Consider the following 20445-nt stretch of genomic DNA (forward strand, 5'->3'; position numbering starts at 1 on the left):
ATATAGCCTTAGGGCCCAGAGCTATTGATGGTCAGGTGGTCACATATTGATGGTCAGGTGGAGCCCTATATGGTGCCTTCAGAAACTATTCAAACCCTTTTCCTTTTTCCACATTTTGTCGTGTTACAGACTGGATTTAAAATGGATTAAATTGATATTTTTAGTCACAGGCCTACACACAATACCCCATAATGTCAAAGTGGAATTATGTTTTTAGAAATGTCTACAAATGTACATTTACATTTAAGTCATTTAGCAGACGCTCTTATCCAGAGCGACTTACAAATTGGTGCATTCACTTTATGACATCCAGTGGAGCAGCCACTTTACAATAGTGCATCTAAATCTTTTAAGGGGGGGTGAGAAGGATTACTTTATCCTATCCTAGGTATTCCTTAAAGAGGTGGGGTTTCAGGTGTCTCCGGAAGGTGGTGATTGACTCCGCTGTCCTGGCGTCGTGAGGGAGTTTGTTCCACCATTGGGGGGCCAGAGCAGCGAACAGTTTTGACTGGGCTGAGCGGGAACTGTACTTCCTCAGTGGTAGGGAGGCGAGCAGGCCAGAGGTGGATGAACGCAGTGCCCTTGTTTGGGTGTAGGGCCTGATCAGAGCCTGGAGGTACTGAGGTGCCGTTCCCCTCACAGCTCCGTAGGCAAGCACCATGGTCTTGTAGCGGATGCGAGCTTCAACTGGAAGCCAGTGGAGAGAGCGGAGGAGCGGGGTGACGTGAGAGAACTTGGGAAGGTTGAACACCAGACGGGCTGCGGCGTTCTGGATGAGTTGTAGGGGTTTAATGGCACAGGCAGGGAGCCCAGCCAACAGCGAGTTGCAGTAATCCAGACGGGAGATGACAAGTGCCTGGATTAGGACCTGCGCCGCTTCCTGTGTGAGGCAGGGTCGTACTCTGCGGATGTTGTAGAGCATGAACCTACAGGAACGGGCCACCGCCTTGATGTTAGTTGAGAACGACAGGGAACGACAGGATCACGCCAAGGTTCTTAGCGCTCTGGGAGGAGGACACAGTGGAGTTGTCAACCGTGATGGCGAGATCATGGAACGGGCAGTCCTTCCCCGGGAGGAAGAGCAGCTCCGTCTTGCCGAGGTTCAGCTTGAGGTGGTGATCCGTCATCCACACTGATATGTCTGCCAGACATGCAGAGATGCGATTCGCCACCTGGTCATCAGAAGGGGGAAAGGAGAAGATTAATTGTGTGTCGTCTGCATAGCAATGATAGGAGAGACCATGTGAGGTTATGACAGAGCCAAGTGACTTGGTGTATAGCGAGAATAGGAGAGGGCCTAGAACAGAGCCCTGGGGGACACCAGTGGTGAGAGCACGTGGTGAGGAGAAGGATTCTCGCCACGCCACCTGGTAGGAGCGACCTGTCAGGTAGGACGCAATCCAAGCGTGGGCCGCGCCGGAGATGCCCAACTCGGAGAGGGTGGAGAGGAGGATCTGATGGTTCACAGTATCGAAGGCAGCCGATAGGTCTAGAAGGATGAGAGCAGAGGAGAGAGAGTTAGCTTTAGCAGTGCGGAGCGCCTCCGTGATACAGAGAAGAGCAGTCTCAGTTGAATGACTAGTCTTGAAACCTGACTGATTTGGATCAAGAAGGTCATTCTGAGAGAGATAGCGGGAGAGCTGGCCAAGGACGGCACGTTCAAGAGTTTTGGAGAGAAAAGAAAGAAGGGATACTGGTCTGTAGTTGTTGACATCGGAGGGATCGAGTGTAGGTTTTTTCAGAAGGGGTGCAACTCTCGCTCTCTTGAAGACGGAAGGGACGTAGCCAGCGGTCAGGGATGAGTTGATGAGCGAGGTGAGGTAAGGGAGAAGGTCTCCGGAAATGGTCTGGAGAAGAGAGGAGGGGATAGGGTCAAGCGGGCAGGTTGTTGGGCGGCCGGCCGTCACAAGACGCGAGATTTCGTCTGGAGAGAGAGGGGAGAAAGAGGTCAGAGCACAGGGTAGGGCAGTGTGAGCAGAACCAGCGGTGTCGTTTGACTTAGCAAACGAGGATCGGATGTCGTCGACCTTCTTTTCAAAATGGTTGACGAAGTCATCTGCAGAGAGGGAGGAGGATTCAGGAGGGAGGAGAAGGTGGCAAAGAGCTTCCTAGGGTTAGAGGCAGATGCTTGGAATTTAGAGTGGTAGAAAGTGGCTTTAGCAGCAGCGACAGAAGAGGAAAATGTAGAGAGGAGGGAGTGAAAGGATGCCAGGTCCGCAGGGAGGCGAGTTTTCCTCCATTTCCGCTCGGCTGCCCGGAGCCCTGTTCTGTGAGCTCGCAATGAGTCGTCGAGCCACGGAGCGGGAGGGGAGGACCGAGCCGGCCTGGAGGATAGGGGACATAGAGAGTCAAAGGATGCAGAAAGGGAGGAGAGGAGGGTTGAGGAGGCAGAATCAGGAGATAGGTTGGAGAAGGTTTGAGCAGAGGGAAGAGATGATAGGATGGAAGAGGAGATAAATGAGAGAGTAGCGGGGGAGAGAGAGCGAAGGTTGGGACGGCGCGATACCATCCGAGTAGGGGCAGTGTGGGAAGTGTTGGATGAGAGCGAGAGGGAAAAGGATACAAGGTAGTGGTCGGAGACTTGGAGGGGAGTTGCAATGAGGTTAGTGGAAGAACAGCATCTAGTAAAGATGAGGTCGAGCGTATTGCCTGCCTTGTGAGTAGGGGGAAGGTGAGAGGGAGAGGTCAAAAGAGGAGAGGAGTGGAAAGAAGGAGGCAGAGAGGAATGAGTCAAAGGTAGACGTGGGGAGGTTAAAGTCGCCCAGAACTGTGAGAGGTGAGCCGTCCTCAGGAAAGGAGCTTATCAAGGCATCAAGCTCATTGATGAACTCTCCGAGGAACCTGGAGGGCGATAAATGATAAGGATGTTAAGCTTGAAAGGGCTGGTAACTGTGACAGCATGGAATTCAAAGGAGGCGATAGACAGATGGGTAAGGGGAAAGAGAGAATGACCACTTGGGAGAGATGAGGATCCCGGTGCCACCACCCCGCTGACCAGAAGCTCTCGGGGTGTGCGAGAACACGTGGGCGGACGAAGAGAGAGCAGTAGGAGTAGCAGTGTTATCTGTGGTGATCCATGTTTCCGTCAGTGCCAAGAAGTCGAGGGACTGGAGGGAGGCATAGGCTGAGATGAACTCTGCCTTGTTGGCCGCAGATCGGCAGTTCCAGAGGCTACCGGAGACCTGGAACTCCACGTGGGTCGTGCGCGCTGGGACCACCAGATTAGGGTGGCCGCGGCCACGCGGTGTGGAGCGTTTGTATGGTCTGTGCAGAGAGGAGAGAACAGGGATAGACAGACACATAGTTGACAGGCTACAGAAGAGGCTACGCTAATGCAAAGGAGATTGGAATGACAAGTGGACAACACGTCTCGAATGTAGCAAGAATCTTATTGACTAAAATGATTAAAAATGATACAGTACTGCTGAAGTAGGCTAGCTGGCAGTGGCTGCGTTGTTGACTTTGTAGGCTAGCTGGCAGTGGCTGCGTTGTTGATTCGGGGGCTAGCTGGCTAGCTAGCAGTGTTGATTACGTTACGTTGCGTTAAAAGAACGACAATAGCTGGCTAGGTAACCTAGAAAATCGCTCTAGACTACACAATTATCTTTGATACAGAGACGGCTATGTAGCTAGCTATGTAGCTAGCTACGATCAAACAAATCAAACTGTTGTACTGTAATGAAATGAAATGAAAATGTGATACTACCTGTGGAGCGAGGCAGAATGCGACCGGGTTGTTAAGTTCTATTCGGTAGACGTTGGCTAGCTGTTGGCTAGCTAGCAGTGTTTCCTACGTTAAGGACGACAAATAGCTAGCAAGCTAACCTCGGTAAATTAAGATAATCACTCTAAAACTACACACTCTAAACTACACAATTATCTTGGATACGAAGACAGCAAAGACAACTATGTAGCTAGCTAACACTACACTAATCAAGTCGTTCAGTTGAGGGTAATAGTTACTACAGTGCTGCTATACGGTAGACGGTGGACGTTAGCTAGCTGGCTAGCTGCTGGGCAGATAGCAGTGTAGGCTACGTTAGGACAACGAAATACGATAATTACGCAATTATCTTTGATACAAAGACGGCTATGTAGCTAGCTAAGAAGAAATTGCTAAGATTAGACAAAATCAAACCGTTGTACTATAATGAAATGTAATGAAATGTAATGAAAAGTTATACTACCTGCAGACCGAAGTTGAAAAAAAGTTGAAATGTCTTGAGCCAATAATTATTCAACCCCTTTGTTTAGGCTTGCCATAACAAGTTCAAGAGTCAACATTTGCTTAACAAGTCACATAACAATTTGTATGGACTCACTCTGTGTGCAAAAATAGTGTTTAACATGATTTTTGAATGACTACCTCATCTCTGTACCCCCAAACAGACGCCTCACAAGTCCTCAAATGGTAGTTTCATTAAATAGTACCCGCAAAACACCAGTCTCAACGTAAACAGTGAAGAGGCGACTCCGGGATGCTGGCCTTCTAGGCAGAGTTGCAAAGAAAAAGACATATCTCAGACTGGCCAATAAAAGAAAATATTAAGATGGGCAAAAGAACACAGACAAAGGACAGAGGAACTCTGCCTAGAAGGCCAGCATGCCGGAGTCACATTGAGACTGGTGTTTTGCGGGTACTATATAATGAAGCTTCCAGTTGAGGACTTGTGAGGCGTCTGTTTCTCAAACTAGGCATTCTAAAGTACTTGTCCTCTTGCTCAGTTGTGCACCGGGGCCTCTCACTCCTCTTTCTATTCTGGTTAGGGCCAGTTTGCGCTGTTCTGTGAAGGGAGTAGTACACAGCATAGTGCGAGATATTCAGTTTCTTGGCAATTTCTCACATGGAATAGCCTTCATTTCTCAAAACTAGAATAAACTGATGAGTTTCAGAAGAAAGTTCTTTGTTTCTGGACATTTTGAGCCTGTAATCGAAGCAAGAAACGCTGATGCTCCATATACTCAACTAGTCTAAAGAAGGCCAGTTTTATTGCTTCTTTAATCAGAACGACAGTTTTCAGCTGTGCTAACATAATTGCAAAAGGGTTTTCTAATGATCAATTAGCCTTTTAAAACTATAAACTTCGATTAACTAACACAATGTGCCATTGGAACACAGGAGTGATGGTTGCTGATAATGGGCCTCTGTACGCCTATGTAAATATTCAATTTAAAATGTGCAGTTTCCAGCTACAATAGTCATTTACAACATTAACAATGTCTACACTGTATTTCTGATAAATTTTATGTTATTTTAATGGACAAAATAAATGCTTTTCTTTCAAAAACAACAACATTTCTACGTGACCCCAAACCTTTGAAAGGTAGTGTATGTAATTCATTTTCCAAAAATTTGCAACAATTTATAACATTTTGAATTTAGGCTGTAACATCTAAAAGTGGAATAAGTATTCAGACCCCTTGACTTTTTCTTTGTTATGTTACAGCCTTATTCTAAAATGGATTCAATATTTTTTTCCAGCAATCTACACACAATACCCTACTGTAACAAAGCGAACAGGTTTAGACATTTTTGCAAATGTATTGAAATTAAAAAACAAACACCTTATTTACATAAGTATTAAGACCCATTCCTATGAGACTCGAAATTGAGCTCAAGTGCATCGAGTTTCCATTAATCATCCTTGAGATGTTTCTACAAATTGATTGGACATGATTTGGAAAGGCACACACCTATCTATATAAGGTCCCACAGTTGACAGTGCATGTCAGAGCAAAAACCAAGTCATGAGGTTGAAGGAATTGTCTGTAGAGCTCTGAGATAGGATTGTGTCGAGGGGAAGGGTACCAAAACATGTCTGCTGCATAGTAGGTCCACAAGAACACAGTGCCGTCAATCATTCTTAAATGGAAGGAGTTTGGAACCACCAAGAGTCTTCCTAGAGCTGGCCGCCCGGCCAAACTGAGCAATTGGGGGAGAAGGGCCTTGGTCAGGTAGGTGACCAAGAACCAGATGGTCACTCTGACTGAGCTCCAGAGTTCCTCTGTGGAGATGATAAAGCCTTCCAGAAGGACAACCAACTCTGCAGCACTCTACCAAATCAGGCCTTTATGGAATCAGACGGAAGCCACTCCTCAGTAAAAGGCACATGACAGCCCGCTTGGAGTTTGCCAAAAGGCACCTAAAGGATTCTCAGACCATGAGACCAAGATTAAACTCTTTGGCCTGAATGCCAAGTGTCACGTCTGGAAGAAATCTGGCACCGTCCCTCCGGTGAAGCACGGTGGTGGCAGCATTATGCTGTGGGGATGATTTTCAGGGCAGGGACTGGGAGACTAGGGATTGAGGCAAAGATGAACAGAGCAAAGTACAGCGTAATCCTTGATGAAAACCTGCTCCAGAGCGCCCAGGGCCTCAGATTCACCTTCCAACAGAACAACAACCCTAAGCACACAGCTAAAACAACGCAGGAGTGGTTTCGGGACAAGTCTCTGAATGTTCTTGAGTGGCCAGCCAGAGCCCGGACTTGAACCTGATATAACATCTCTGGAGAGACCTGAAAATAGCTGTGCAGCGACGCTCCCCATCAAACCTGACAGAGCTTGAGAGGATCTGCAGAGAAGACTGGGAGAAACTCCCCAAATACAGGTGTGCCAAGCTTGTAGCGTCATACCAATCAAACTCGAGGCTGTGATAGCTGCCAAAGGTGCTTCAACAAAGTACTGAGTAAGGGTCTGAATACTTATGTAAATGTGATATTAGTATTAGTAAATTACAAGTTTGCTAAAATGTCTAAACCTGTTTTTGCTTTGTCATTATGGGTTATTGTGTGTTGACTGAGGGGGGGGAAAAACTATTTAATCCATTTTAGAATAAGGCTGTAACGTAACAAATTGTGGGAAAAGTCAAGGGGTCTGAATGCCTCCCGAATGCACTGTAGATGTATATGAGATGGGATGTATAGACATTATGGACAGTATGTGGATAGAATATTTAGTATTTCTGTAGGATACGAAGGATATATATATATATATATACACTATACACAGCAAAAGTTGAATAGGATGGCATTGACTAGAATACAATACATACATATGAAGTGAGCAAAACAGTATGTACAGTACTTGTAAGGGGTGCGTAACTGGTGGCAGGGAAGTCAAACGCAGGAGAGCAGAACTTGGTGAATATCCGGAGCAGTTTAATAAATAAACTAACGGCATACAAAACAACAAACACATGGGTACAAAACCCGTATCTCAGCAGTAACACATAGCTAGAGTACTTACAAATAAACAATTCCCGACAAGGACATGGGGGAAACAGAGGGAAAATATACAACATGTAATTAGGGTTTTGAAACCAGATGCGTGTGAAAACAAGACAAAACAAATGGAACATGAAAAATGGATCGGCGATGGCTAGAAGACCGGTGACGTCGACCGCCGATAAAGTCGTCATCAAGGTCACAACAATAGACAAACACAGTCTGCTTAAACTACATTTACATTTAAACTAATAACACACAAACAATTATACGTTTTCATGTCTTTATTGAACACACCGTGTTAACATTCACAGTGCAGGGTGGAAAAAGTATGTGACATTAAAGAATAACAAGGCCAAATCAGGAAGTGCAGTCGCCCTTTAACAGTTTGAAGAATCTGCTAAGTGGGCAATGCTACGGGAAAACGGATAAGCACAGCATACATCACAGAATCCCCTAAGGTGGAAGAGGGGGTTGAGAGTGGAAGAGGGGGTTGAGAAAGCACTGGGTGGAAGAGGGGGTTGAGAAAGCACTGGGTGGAAGAAAGGGTTGAGAGTGCACCAATATGGAGAATTTAGAAGAATTTATGTCCAACTTCCTGTCTCAGTTCAACACACCAACCCTAGGGATTAGACCTCTGCAAATGCCTATAATGCTGAGGACATCCGTCCAACATAGAACTGATAATCATCAGCATGCTGAACTTGTGTACAGTAATGCACATGGTTTACAATAACGCTGGTACGACCAGCCGGCCAGAGATAAAGAAGCTAGTTATGAATTCGGATTCCTCCCCATTTTACACACCATTGAAATGTGTGGTAGGGACCTGTCTTAGGACCAAAATATACAGTTTACCCCTGACCTGTCAATGACACCAATCGCTAGGCAGAGTTACTGCATTAAGAGTGCTGCTGTATTTTCAGTGCTTTACATGGGGAGGGGGAGTTCTGGCAGTCAGTACTGTATGGTGTTGAGTGACGCATTCCTTAGCGCCTCTGTGTGTGTATATGCGTGTGTGTGTACTCCATCATGTTCTATACAGAGCCTAGCTGCACAGACAGCCTGTCTGCGACCCCAAGATTAGACTGAATAGCTGACTTGCTGACAGACTGACTGGCTGACTGATAGACTGACTGGCTGGCTAACTGGCTAACTGACTGAACTTAGAAGAGCTGAGAGCCACAATTAGTTCTTCTGCCATGGCATTACCCAACTTCTGTGTTGCAGAAATGCAACTGACCAAAGGTCCTTCAGTCAGGTTAAGGCCAACAGCCCATGGCTCCAAACTCTAAAGGAATGTATCCTAGACCTAATAAATCTAAGCTAATAATCTATAATGTGATTCAGTTGTTGAGAAGTCTTTATGTTAGAGACTAAATGTTGTAAATGTCTTCAGCAAAAGTTGAAGTTCACGCAACACCGATTTGAGCCCAAAATGTCTTGCACCTACTTTGTACCAGCTCAAATAATCATCTGAGATCTCTGGACAGTGTAAATGAAGATAATTTATATGTTTTTGGTCAGAACCAAAACCACAGCCCCTGTTATTTTCTCCAACATTCCTGTTGGTTTGACTTTTAGTCCAGTACAGAGTTCCAAGGAAACGTTCGAATGAGAAAATATGCCTGTAAAATGCCAGCGAGGTGTCAAGTGAGAAAAACCAAAAAGGCTACTTCTATTCTATGAAGCTTAGCAGCTGGAGACAGGAATGTTCTTTAAGTCTTCAGAGGGACTAAGGACATGGCAGCAAAACATAAGATAACATTTAGACCAACACAAGGGTTATCGAAGATGATAACCCTACACAATAGTGCTTTTGAGAGGTTGCATCTTTTTATTTTTAACTTTTTTATTTATCCGTTATTTTACCAGGTAAGTTGACTGAGAACACGTTCTCATTTACAGAAACAACCTGGGGAATAGTTACAGGGGAGAGGAGGGGGATGAATGAGCCAATTGTAAACTGGGGATTATTAGGTGACTGTGATGGTTTGCGGGCCATATTGGGGATTTAGCCAGGACACCGGGGTTAACACCCATACTCTTACAATAAGTGCCATGGAATCTTTTAATGACCTCAGAGAGTCAGGACACCCGTTTAACGTCCCATCCGAAAGACAGAACCCTACACAGGGCAGTGTGACTAATCACTGCCCTGGGGCATTTGGATATGTTTTAGACCAGAGGAAAGAGTGCCTCCTACTGGCCCTCCATCACCACTTCCAGCAGCATTTGGTCTTCCATCCAGGGACTGACCAGGACCAACCCTGCTTAGCTTCAGAAGCAAGCCAGCAGTGGTATGCAGCTCATGAGGGTAACTTAACTTAAGAATCAGTACCTCCTGGAAAGATCTTTCACTGGGCAGATATACAACACAGGGGCCAACAGGGTGGAGGGGGGGATTGAGACTATTATGGGAAGTTGACTTAACAACCAAATTGCTGAAAGTATTTGCCTCCTCTGGGAGTGGAACAAAAACAGACAGATCTCCAGTTAAACTCAACCATGTCCAAAACCAGACATAGATCACTGGTGCTTAGACAGCGTGGTAGTGGGGCAGCTCCCTCAAACACCATCATCCAGGTGGTACACGTACACACACAAACATACACACACACACAAACCCTCTCATCAACTCATTGCGGTGTTGAAGAGAAGAGAGGTGACACATGGTGGTCTGTCTGTGGAGAGTACCATGACTAAAAAAGGACATGACCTGAGCTCTCAGGCAATTCTCTGGGACAAGATACTTTCAGCAGTCAGACCAGGATAGTAGCTGCCTGCCTGGTGCCTGCACTTCATTGGGGAAACCAGAGCACTCACAGCCATGTTCCTGAGCCGAGTAGAGCTTCCATATTTGGACAGGCACCAGTTGTCATGCCCATCTCTCCTACAACGTTCCCTCAACCTGGTATTTTCCCCATGATAACCGCCCTTTTTCCTTAAAAAAACATACAGCCCACTCGGAGCACTTTCCCTGTTTTTTTATTTAGCTAAAAAATGTTTTCTAGGACCTCAATGGAGCTTCCTGGATAAATAAAGACACATTAAAAATAAAAATAAAAGCTGACCAATCGTGTATAAAGCTGGATGGGAGAGGGTTAAAAACAATCTCTGCATGTCTAGATTGTTGAAAGCTGTGTGACTCTAAGCATCAGATTGAGTCGCTCGCAGGCCTTAGCCACGACAGGCTTTATTTGTCAGCTCCTCTGCTTTAGAAATATCTACACGTCAGCAAATGCTTCCTAGCAGCAGCAGCAATAATAGTAGAGTCACAAATCCCAAGCTAGCTGCTTTTCTGGGTAAAGCAGAGAGAGAACTTGGCAGTACTCCACTGTGACAATGCTCCAGAGAGAGCTTGCATTGGGATTTCTCCTTCTCCAGCCATGAAAAGAAGGAATGGAAAAACAGGAAAAGAAGGTTTTGTAACAGGGAAAGGGCTGCCTTAAACCCAGAGAAAATAACTTTTACAGTGACTGCGCCACTCTGGTCCCTCCCTCCTTCTCCCTCCTCTTTATGCTCCTCCCCCATCTCAACAGACTCTCTTATGACAGACAAAAGCTATTTATTTTTATTTTATCTTTATTTTACTAGGCAAGTCAGTTAAGAACAAATTCTTATTTTCAATGACGGCCTAGGAACAGTGGGTTAACTGCCTGTTCAGGGGCAGAACGACAGATTTGTACCTTGTCAGCTCGGGGATTTGAACTTGCAACCTTTCGGTTACTAGTCCAACGCTCTAACCACTAGAATGGGAGAATCTCATATGCATTTCCTTGATTTCTCACGTCCTCTGTCCTCGCCTCCTTCTCAACCCATCGGAAGAGAAGGTCAGAGGGGAAGGGACCTATTCCCGGAGTAGGAGAGGCTGAGCCGAGACTATCCTGATAATGTCTTCACTGCCCCAAATTGCCAGCATGCTTTGAGAGCCCGTGTAGATCCTACTAATGAGAGCTCTTCAGTCACAGAATAAAATAAAGAATGGAATAGAAATCCGCCATGTTAAAATATATAGCCTACACGAACACAATTCCACTGGAATATCCCCAGAAAGGTCACTCAATGTTTGAAAGCTGATTCCAGTTGCAATAACAACAGATGTTTTAAAAATACAACTTTGTGAAGAATATTGACTGGAAGTTACTTCAGCTCCCTGCAGTCCTTCAAAAAATCTATAGCACTTTCGCCTTTCTAGTGCGTTTTCAATTAAGCCTATTTTTGTCTCCCCTCCCCTTCAAAAATACATCTGCTTCTAGTCTTGCAAAACTAATAATTATCCTAATAATACAATTCCCCAGTTGAAATTGTCATTAGGCCTATAACAAGGACTACTAGGCCAAAAAAAAGAACAACCCAAAATATCTGGAGCATGGCCAAGTTCACACTACTCCCGTGCTGACTATTTCTGACTCGCCCATCGCCCATATGGTTTTCACCCTCCGATAATAATCAACCATCTCACAGACTAGGCCTATGAGCATGATGCTTAGTGTAAGAAGCATAAATCCTCAAAAAGTATCCATTTGCCACACCATCTCAAATGATGAATCCATAAAATCATTCAGGCAAGGGGAAATATAGAGACATTTGATTTCATCTGAATCTTAGCTAACGGAGAGCAATCACTTCCATACACAATCCATTTCTGTGCTACTCATAGTACTTGAGTTTATTTTCTGTCGCACACCCATGGCCCCAACGAACAGCTGAGCTATGATAATGAGTCCACCTGTACAGAGATAAAATAAGGGAGATGAATACTATGAGCCTGGGGGCTTGCTCTCTGGGCTGGAGTTCAGACCAGCAGCAGTTGCCAGCAGCAGTTGTAGTCAGACCTGGGTTCAAATACTATTTGAAATCAATTAAATACTTTGAACCTTTGATCTCGAATGCCTGGAGTGTGAGATGGGTGGTGTTTGCCGTTTACAGTCTATACTATTGGTCCATTAAACCAGGCAAGCTCAATCAAGCATATTTGAAATTATTTCAAAATAGTATATGAACCCAGGTCTGACAGGAGTACAGTGAGACATCTCTCTCTGCATTGGTTTGCTGAATTGGCCCTTCCTTTGCTGGAACACAGGAAGCTCATCTCAATCACACAGGAAGATAGCTGACATGCTGCCTGGCAATAGGCCACATCTTTAAATCTATCCATCCACAATGATTTAAGTTCTGGAAAACACAGCAACACAGCACAGCAACAAGACCATTCACTGCTACCGCAACCACCCAGAGCTTATCTTTAATGGATAATAGTGGCAGAAATTAATGTCAGAGAAGGTCTTGCAAAAATAATAAATTCATTTGACAAATAAGGATGTTTGGGTAGCTATTCGAAGCGTCATGGCAGAAGACAGATGACCATTAAAGGGGTCAATATTTACTGTGAGAAGTGATTGATCAGTTTCTCAAAGCCTTGATGTTGGAGCAGGATCAACACAGATGCTCATATGGAGGATTAGTAAAGTCCCTCAGCCTGCCGTAGAAAATCCTGCTAGCTGCCTGGTACTGTGTTCCCAGTTGAGCTAAGGACTAATTTACTAAAGTTGTTAAAGATTTAATAATAAGCCACTAAGAATATAAGTTGAATAAAGAGAAAACAATACCTTAAATAATCCATTAAAAATGGATCATTCTTGTGCAATTTATATTGATAGAAAAACCTCAGTGTAGCCTATCATTATTTTAGGCTATCTGGCATTAGCGCGGAAGCTTTGGGGCCTAACTGTACGCTTGCCAAATAGCCTATACGCCAATCAGAAAATGCTTTTGAAAACGGGCAGAACAAGTGAACGTCGATCCACTGAGGCAAAAAGGACAATGGTGGAGTTCAATAATTCAATAAGAAAAAAGCTTTGAAATGAAGAGTTCAAAATAAAGAGAAGGAAGGGCAAGAAAAGTCATGTTTGGGAAAGATTTAGTGAAGTGGTAAAAGAGGAGGATGGCAGTGTCTGCCGATACCATAACTCCACCTCAACTCATGGGGCACACTGTTCACGACGTTAACGTCAGCCAACCGCTCGCCCACATGACCCCATACACGCCGCCTGCCAGGTACAGTTGAAACCAGGATTCATCCGTGAAGAGCACATTTATCCAGCGTGCCAGTGGGGAGGATGTCAAGCACACAGATGAGCTTCCCCCGAGACGGTTTCTGACAGTTTGTGCAGAAATCCTTCATTTGTGCAAACCCACAGTTTCATCAGCTGTTCGGGTGACTGGTCTCAGACTGGTCTGCAGTTGAAGAAGCTGGATGTGGAGGTCCTGGGCTGGAGTGGTTACATGCGGTCTGCGCTTGTGAGTCCCAGTGGGCGTACTGCCAAATTAAAAATTACGTTGGAGGTGGCTTATAGAGAAATGAACATGAACAACAGTCCATGCCAATTGCACGCTCCCTCAAAACTTGAGACATCTGTGGCATTGTGTTGTGTGACAAAACAGTCAAATTTGAGAGTGGCCTTTTATTGTCCCCAGCACAAGGTGCACCTGTGTATTGATCATGTTGTTTAATCAGCTTCTTGATATGCCACACCCGCCAGAATTATCTTGGCAAAGGAGAAACGCTCACTAACAGGGAAGTAAACAAATTTGATTGACAGAAGCTTGTGAGTATGGGAAAATTCTGGGATCAGCTTATGAAACATGGGTCCAACACTTCAAATGTTGCGTTTATATTTGTTTCAGTGTATTTATGACATTCTGGTGAGCAAGGGTTTATTTAGTCTTATAGGGCAACATGTAATGACAGAAGAGAAGCTGCATGTATCCAATTATAGACAATATAGACAACTATAGATTATAGACAACTATAGACAGTGAAAACTCACTGTATTAGCCTAGGAATTAAATCTCTGCAGGCCTAGAACAGTAAGCACTCACTACTTCCTCCTGGAATCGTTGGGGGAAAAATGGTAAACTTTCATTGCAAGGCAATATGTCATTTTTTCAGAAGCTGCAATTGAATATTGTGTTGGGTTTTGCATTCTTCTACTCACCTGAAATGGCACAAAGCATTGATTCTTCATCCATGTTATGTCTTACTAAAGCAAATGAAAAGCTAGTATTTGTAACAAGGGGAAAAGCCATTTTGAACAGAACTGCATTGAATCCTACAGCCTACAAACCTTTACATTTCTGGGCTATAGGCTAAAGGAAAATATGCAACTAAGTGACCATGCATGACCCTTGAGGTCTCAGAATTCTGTAGGAACAGAAGCTTCTAAGCGAGGACCATGCAGAGTCCCTTCAATGTCCTTGAAAGATCAACATTTAACAAATATCATTCATGTAGCTTGAACACAGGCACTTTGTTCATTTCGGTATACTCGTGCATAGAGTATAGATACGAATACCATGGCAATGACGGTCTGGTAAATGTTAGGTAATCCGTTATCTTAAACAAAGATATACTGTATGGTGTAACTTTAAATTAAAACAAATTTAAACTCCTCCAAAATAGAACGTTCACATTGCAAAGAGTCCTCAATTCCACTTAAAGCCCTCCAATGTTCAAACTGTCATAACAATAAACAACATCTGACTACACACCAGCTGAGATAATATGGCTGCACAGAGCCTGAGATCATCCCACTCTATTATTTACTAACAATACAAGGAGTTTGGCCCATTTTCAACACAGACCTCCTGTAGCCTTGCCAGGTTGACTAAACCAAGGCTCTGTCCCAAATGGCATCCCCTATGGAGGCACTCCTCCATTCCCCGATGGACCCCGGTCAACAGCAGTGCACTACATAGGGAATAGGGTTCCACTTGCACAACCTTAACCACACCCTTTCTCGGAGTGGTTTTGATGCCGTTTTTAGACCTGGACGTGGAAATCACAAAATGGCTCCGTCAGAGAGGACTGGCAGGGCCTTAGGGCCACACTCTATGTAAACTACCGAGGAGGTCAAACCTAAACTCAAAGCCCTAACCTGCAATTTCCACACACAAAATGGCAATTATAACCCAGACAGCACACATACTTTTATAAGAGTGGAAATCAATCCGATATAGGCTTGACCATAGAAATCCTATAACTCACGGTTCTATATGTAATCCAATGGCTAAAACACAGTAAATCATGCCTATTCTTATACCTTTATCTCATTCAGATACACTGCAATAGAGCACAGTTTATTTCTAACATCAGCATGAGATGATTTCATAATTAGACTGAAGTAGGACTAAAAATCAAGTTGAGAACTTATTATGAATTCTAAATTTGTCCACTCTCCCACGGTTAAAGTCCTTAGGTGATTCCAGGATGTGCTAGTTAGAGCAGACAGTGATTTACTGACAAACAAAACATGATAACCATATTGTTATCATATGTTTGTTGTAGTCAGACGACTCCTTGTTGTGTGTTATGGGTGTAACAGGCAGGCCTTGTACTACTTGTTTTCTAAACAAATCTCCCCTTTCAGCACAAATCATGTGTTGGAGTAGCAGCAGATGTAGTGCACATTCATCACTTCCATCTCAGAGGGACAGGAGGTCTATGTCTCACACACACAAAACATTACATGACTCCCAGAACGGCAGGGCGGGGTCTTCTGTCAGTGAATCTGTAAATCAGATGAAAAGCCAGCCCTCCAGCAGCTGTTATCTGGGGTTGGAGGTCACATCCATTCAGCTGGTAGATCCCCAGCCTAGCATCTCCTACAGTACCTACTATCTCCACACTCAATCTCTCCTAACACACACACACACACCACGCACACACAATGTCCCACGTGTAAACACACACACCCATTCTCTCCTTCTCCCTCAATTAGCCCTAACTCCTTCTCCTCCTCCCTTCCTCTACTTTCCTTCCTCCCTCATTCCACCACTCCACTCCCTTAATTAAACTCTAGCCACACTGAGAAGTCAGCTCGCCTCGGCCAGCTGTATTTACAAGGTTAAAGAAAACCACACAAACACAACAGACATCATACCTGAGATTAAATGGGGGCCTTTTTCTGCTTGATCCAATTAATGTGACAGCCTGCACAGTGCACAACATCTCACTCCTCCTTCCAAAAATAAAACAATTTTTGCATACACATATTTAGCAATGTTATTAGGGGTGTAGCAAATTGCTTGTGTTCCTAGCTCCAACAGCGGAGTAGTAACTAACAATTCACAACAGTACACACAAATCTAAATGTAAAAAATGGAATGACGAAATATATAAATATTAGGACGAGCAATGTCGGAGTGGCATTGACTAGAATACAGTAGAATAAATAATATACATATGATATGAGTAAAACAGTATGTAAACATTATTAAATTGACTAGTGTTCCATTATTAAAGTGTCCAGTGATTCCATGTCTATGTACATAGGGCAGCAGCCTCTAAGGTGCAGGGTTGAGTAACCGTGTGGGAGCTGGCTAGTGACCGTGACAGGATACTGGGTGGAGGCCTGCTAGTGATGGCTATTTAACAGTCCGATGGCCTTGAGATGGAAGCTGTTCTTCAGTCTCTCGGTCCCAGCTTTGATCCACCTGTACTGACCTCGCCTTCTGGATGATAGTGGGGTGAACAGGCTGTGGCTCGGGTGGTTGATGTCCTTGATTATCTTTTTGGCCTTCCTGTGACATCTGGTGCTGTAGGTGTCCTGGAGGGCATGCAGTTTGCCCCCGGTGATGCATTGGGCAGACCTCACTGGTTGCGGGAGGTCCAGTTGCCATACTAGGCGGTGATACAGTCCGACAGGATGCATCTGTAAAAGTTTGTGAGAGTCTTAGGGGCCAAGACACATTTCTTCAGACTCCTGAGGTTGAAGAGGCGCTGTTGCACCTTCTTCATTACACTGTGTTCATTACACACATATCTGTGTTGGTGGACTATTTCACCTTATCCAGTGCGGTCCTGCCGATGTGGATGGGGGCGAGCTCCCTCTGCTGTCTCCTGAAGTCCACAATCAACTCCTTCCTTTTGTTGACGTTGAGTTATTTTCCTGGAACCCCTCTGCCAGGGCCCTCACCTCCTCCCTGTAGGATGTCTCATCATTGTTGGTACTCACACCTACTACTGTTGTGTCATCTGCATACTTGATGATTGAGTTGGAGGCGTGCGTGGCCACGCAATCATGGGTGAACAGGGAGCACAGGAGGGGGCTGAGCATGCACCCTTGTGGGGCCCCTATGTTAAGTGTAGTGGAGTTTTTTTCCCTAACTTCACCACCTGGGGGTGGCGTGTCAGAAAGTCCAGGACCCAGTTGCACAGGGCGGGGTTTAAACCCAGGGCCCTAAGCTTAATGATGAGCTTGGAGGGTACTATGGTGTCGAAGGCTGAGCTGTAGTTAATAAACAGCATTCTTACATAGTTATTCCTCTTGTCCAGATGGGATAGGGCAGTGTGTTGGCAATCCCAATAGATCTGTGTATCAATTCGGGCAGTATGCAAATTGAAGTGGGTGTAGGGTAAGGTGGACGTGATATGATCCTTACTTATCATCTTACATTATAAAGGGCAACTGAATGTCTGAAGCTGTTGATTTTGTAAGCTGATTGGTGGTGGATCAAAGAAAATGACATTGACTGTATCAGGAGAGAGAGATGTCGCTCTATAAGACTAAAAGGAGGCTGAGTGTGTAGACTTGTTTGTTTTGAAGTCATAACCACTGGCTGTGTTCTTCTTTGGGACACACCTAGCCCTGATGTTATCTACGTGTCATGACCCGAACACACATCTCAACACACACACACACGCAGTGGCCTTCTCAGCATACACAAACCGATCTCTCAAGCATCAACACCACAGTTAATGTGATGATGTCCATCAACAGAAGCAGCTTTGTGGCCTTAGTCTATAAGATTATTTATTGTTAATTTGACACAGACCTACTTGTATGAGACACGGATCATACTTGTATGAGACACTGATCATATGTGATCACAAGGAGCTAACTTCTTCATCCCTTAACTGTGACACATTTTTGTGTATAATTAAACAATATTGGCCATTATAAACTGGGTGGGTCGAGCCCTGAATGTTGATTGGCTGACAGCCATGGTAGATCAGGGGTATGACAAAACATGTATTTTTACTGCTCTAATTATTTTCGCAACCAGTTTATAATAGCAATAAGGCACCTAGGGTGTTTGTGATATATGGCCAATATACCACGGCTAAGGGCTGTGTCCAGGCACTCTGCATTGCATCGTTCTTAAGAACAGCCCTTAGCCGTGGTATATTGGCCATATACCACACCTTCTCCGGCCTTATTGCTTAAATATACCACGCCTAAGGGCTTTTCTTAGACACAATGCAGAGATCCTCGAAGCAGCCCTTTGCAGTGGCATATTAGTCATATACTACACACCTCAGAGGTTCCTTATTGCTATTATAAACCGGTTACCAACATAAATATAACAGTACAAATATACCACAGATTTCAGCCAATCAGCATCCAAAGGCCAAACAACCCGGTTTATTATCTATTATAGACCTGTGGCCCCCAATGTAGGACAGGCATCAAGCACAATAGCCTATCCAACTCGCCTACAAACACGGCAAGATTATCATGAGGATGACATTCGTTGTTGAATGAAAAAAAAACATGGAAGGCAAAATTGTCAGATGAAATGTTGTTCGAAACACTACTTAAAAACAATATACTGTCCAAAATATATTTCTCTGTACCAGATCATGTGAAGATTCAACCTCAACTACAAAAAAAAAGACAGATTGAGATCCATCTGGAACAAATATTCTCTCTCCACCCAAAATATTTATTCTGGTCCAAATTGGAAGACTGCCAAGATCCTACTGTCTGCCTGTAAAAAAAAACTTGAATTCTAGATAGGATATCCATCATCCAAGTCCTTCATCCATGTGGAAAAAGAATAGACTTTGGTTGGAGAGTAATCAACGAACGGATAAAAACAGGGTTCATACAATTATCAAATTATAACATTTACCTTCTCCTCGTGATTTATTGCCAAGGCAACATACGTAAATGTATCTCCTTTTCAAAATATCCGTAGTGATCCGCTACCCAGCGTAGACACAGCAACAATTGCCTTGTTGGCAAAGGGAGCTACTTTCTCCTCCTGCAAAAAGTCACGGTCGATTTACTCCCCCACGGGTCATTCCTTAAACAGTTACTCCATTGCGAAAGGGAAAAATATGATCTACTATTTGGTTGTATAAAAGTGTACTTATTAGATATATTTAGTATTTTCCAGTAGCCGCGAACCTCTTTTTCTTCGCAAAATTAGATGAAGAGACAAGTACGCAGTGCCCTCCTCTGAACGAAGCCCCAATTTCACAGGAAAAACCGGGTGACGTCATGAATTTAAGACACGCCCATATTCTATTACAGGCTATTATCCGTTATTATGGATATGGCTACTGGTGACATGTATGAGCATAATGAAAGTTCTCCCAAAACTAACCTTGGTATAGCCCCCTCTTGTCAAATCAATTTCTTGAATGTTGTGTATGGATGGGTTTTTGTTATGTAACCTATTACGTAGCCTGTTCAGTCTCTCTCTTTTATAAGGTACCTACTTTTTAATGGATATTGTATGTTTAAAAAATATATATATCTATACACACTTTGCAACAGGTTCTTGGGGGAATTGTTGACATCTACGACTACTATAACAGTCATTACTGAGTAGACTGACTGAGGGTGTGACAACAGTTTCCTTGTGTCTGTTAGGGACTGGTCTGGTAAGGGTGTACACATACATGCTCCCTTGAAGCTGGGCCTGTCTGAATGGAACACAGCGACACTGTTTGGGCTATACAGAAAACTTCATTTAGTAAAGAATCAAAGGGGCATTCATTCTTTCTCATATTTGGACTTCTCACTTCCACTCAACAACTTAATACACTACCTGTTATTTTATTATTTTATTGTGTGCTTTAGCGACCTCCTGTGTTGGACTAGACCTAGAGTATGACACAAATCTGGCAAATCCTATGACAGGCCAGGGCATTTATCACTGCAGGATGTAATCACAGTTTGTCCTGTTTAATGTAAATCAAAACTGCTTTTGTTTGTGAACGATATCTTACAGTTTGATTGGTACTACAAATATAATCACATTAAATGGATATTCCACTTTCCGACAAATGTTTGTCTATATTCTAATAAACGGAGAGTAGCCTACGTCAATCTTCAACCAGATGACAAGTACTGTTTCAAATAATTTTCTTCATTTCTTTTCATGATTGTCGTTATTATCCCATGATTGTTTATTGTTGACCTGA

The 20445-nt window shown here is 44.0% G+C and overlaps 1 protein-coding gene across 2 annotated transcripts in view; it reads right to left on the reverse strand.

Moving 5' to 3' along the window:
• Positions 1-19501, reverse strand: part of LOC115130458 (integrin beta-1-like) — a 47140-nt gene extending 27639 nt beyond the window's left edge. For both annotated transcript variants that reach the window (XM_029661626.2, XM_029661625.2), the window contains exon 1: positions 19146-19501. The gene's annotated coding sequence lies outside the window, so the exon portion shown is untranslated. The remainder of the gene's footprint in view (positions 1-19145) is intronic.
• Between the last annotated feature and the right edge of the window lie 944 nt (positions 19502-20445).

Source organism: Oncorhynchus nerka, linkage group LG6 (assembly GCF_034236695.1).
Source record: "Oncorhynchus nerka isolate Pitt River linkage group LG6, Oner_Uvic_2.0, whole genome shotgun sequence".
Classification (NCBI taxonomy): domain Eukaryota; kingdom Metazoa; phylum Chordata; class Actinopteri; order Salmoniformes; family Salmonidae; genus Oncorhynchus; species Oncorhynchus nerka.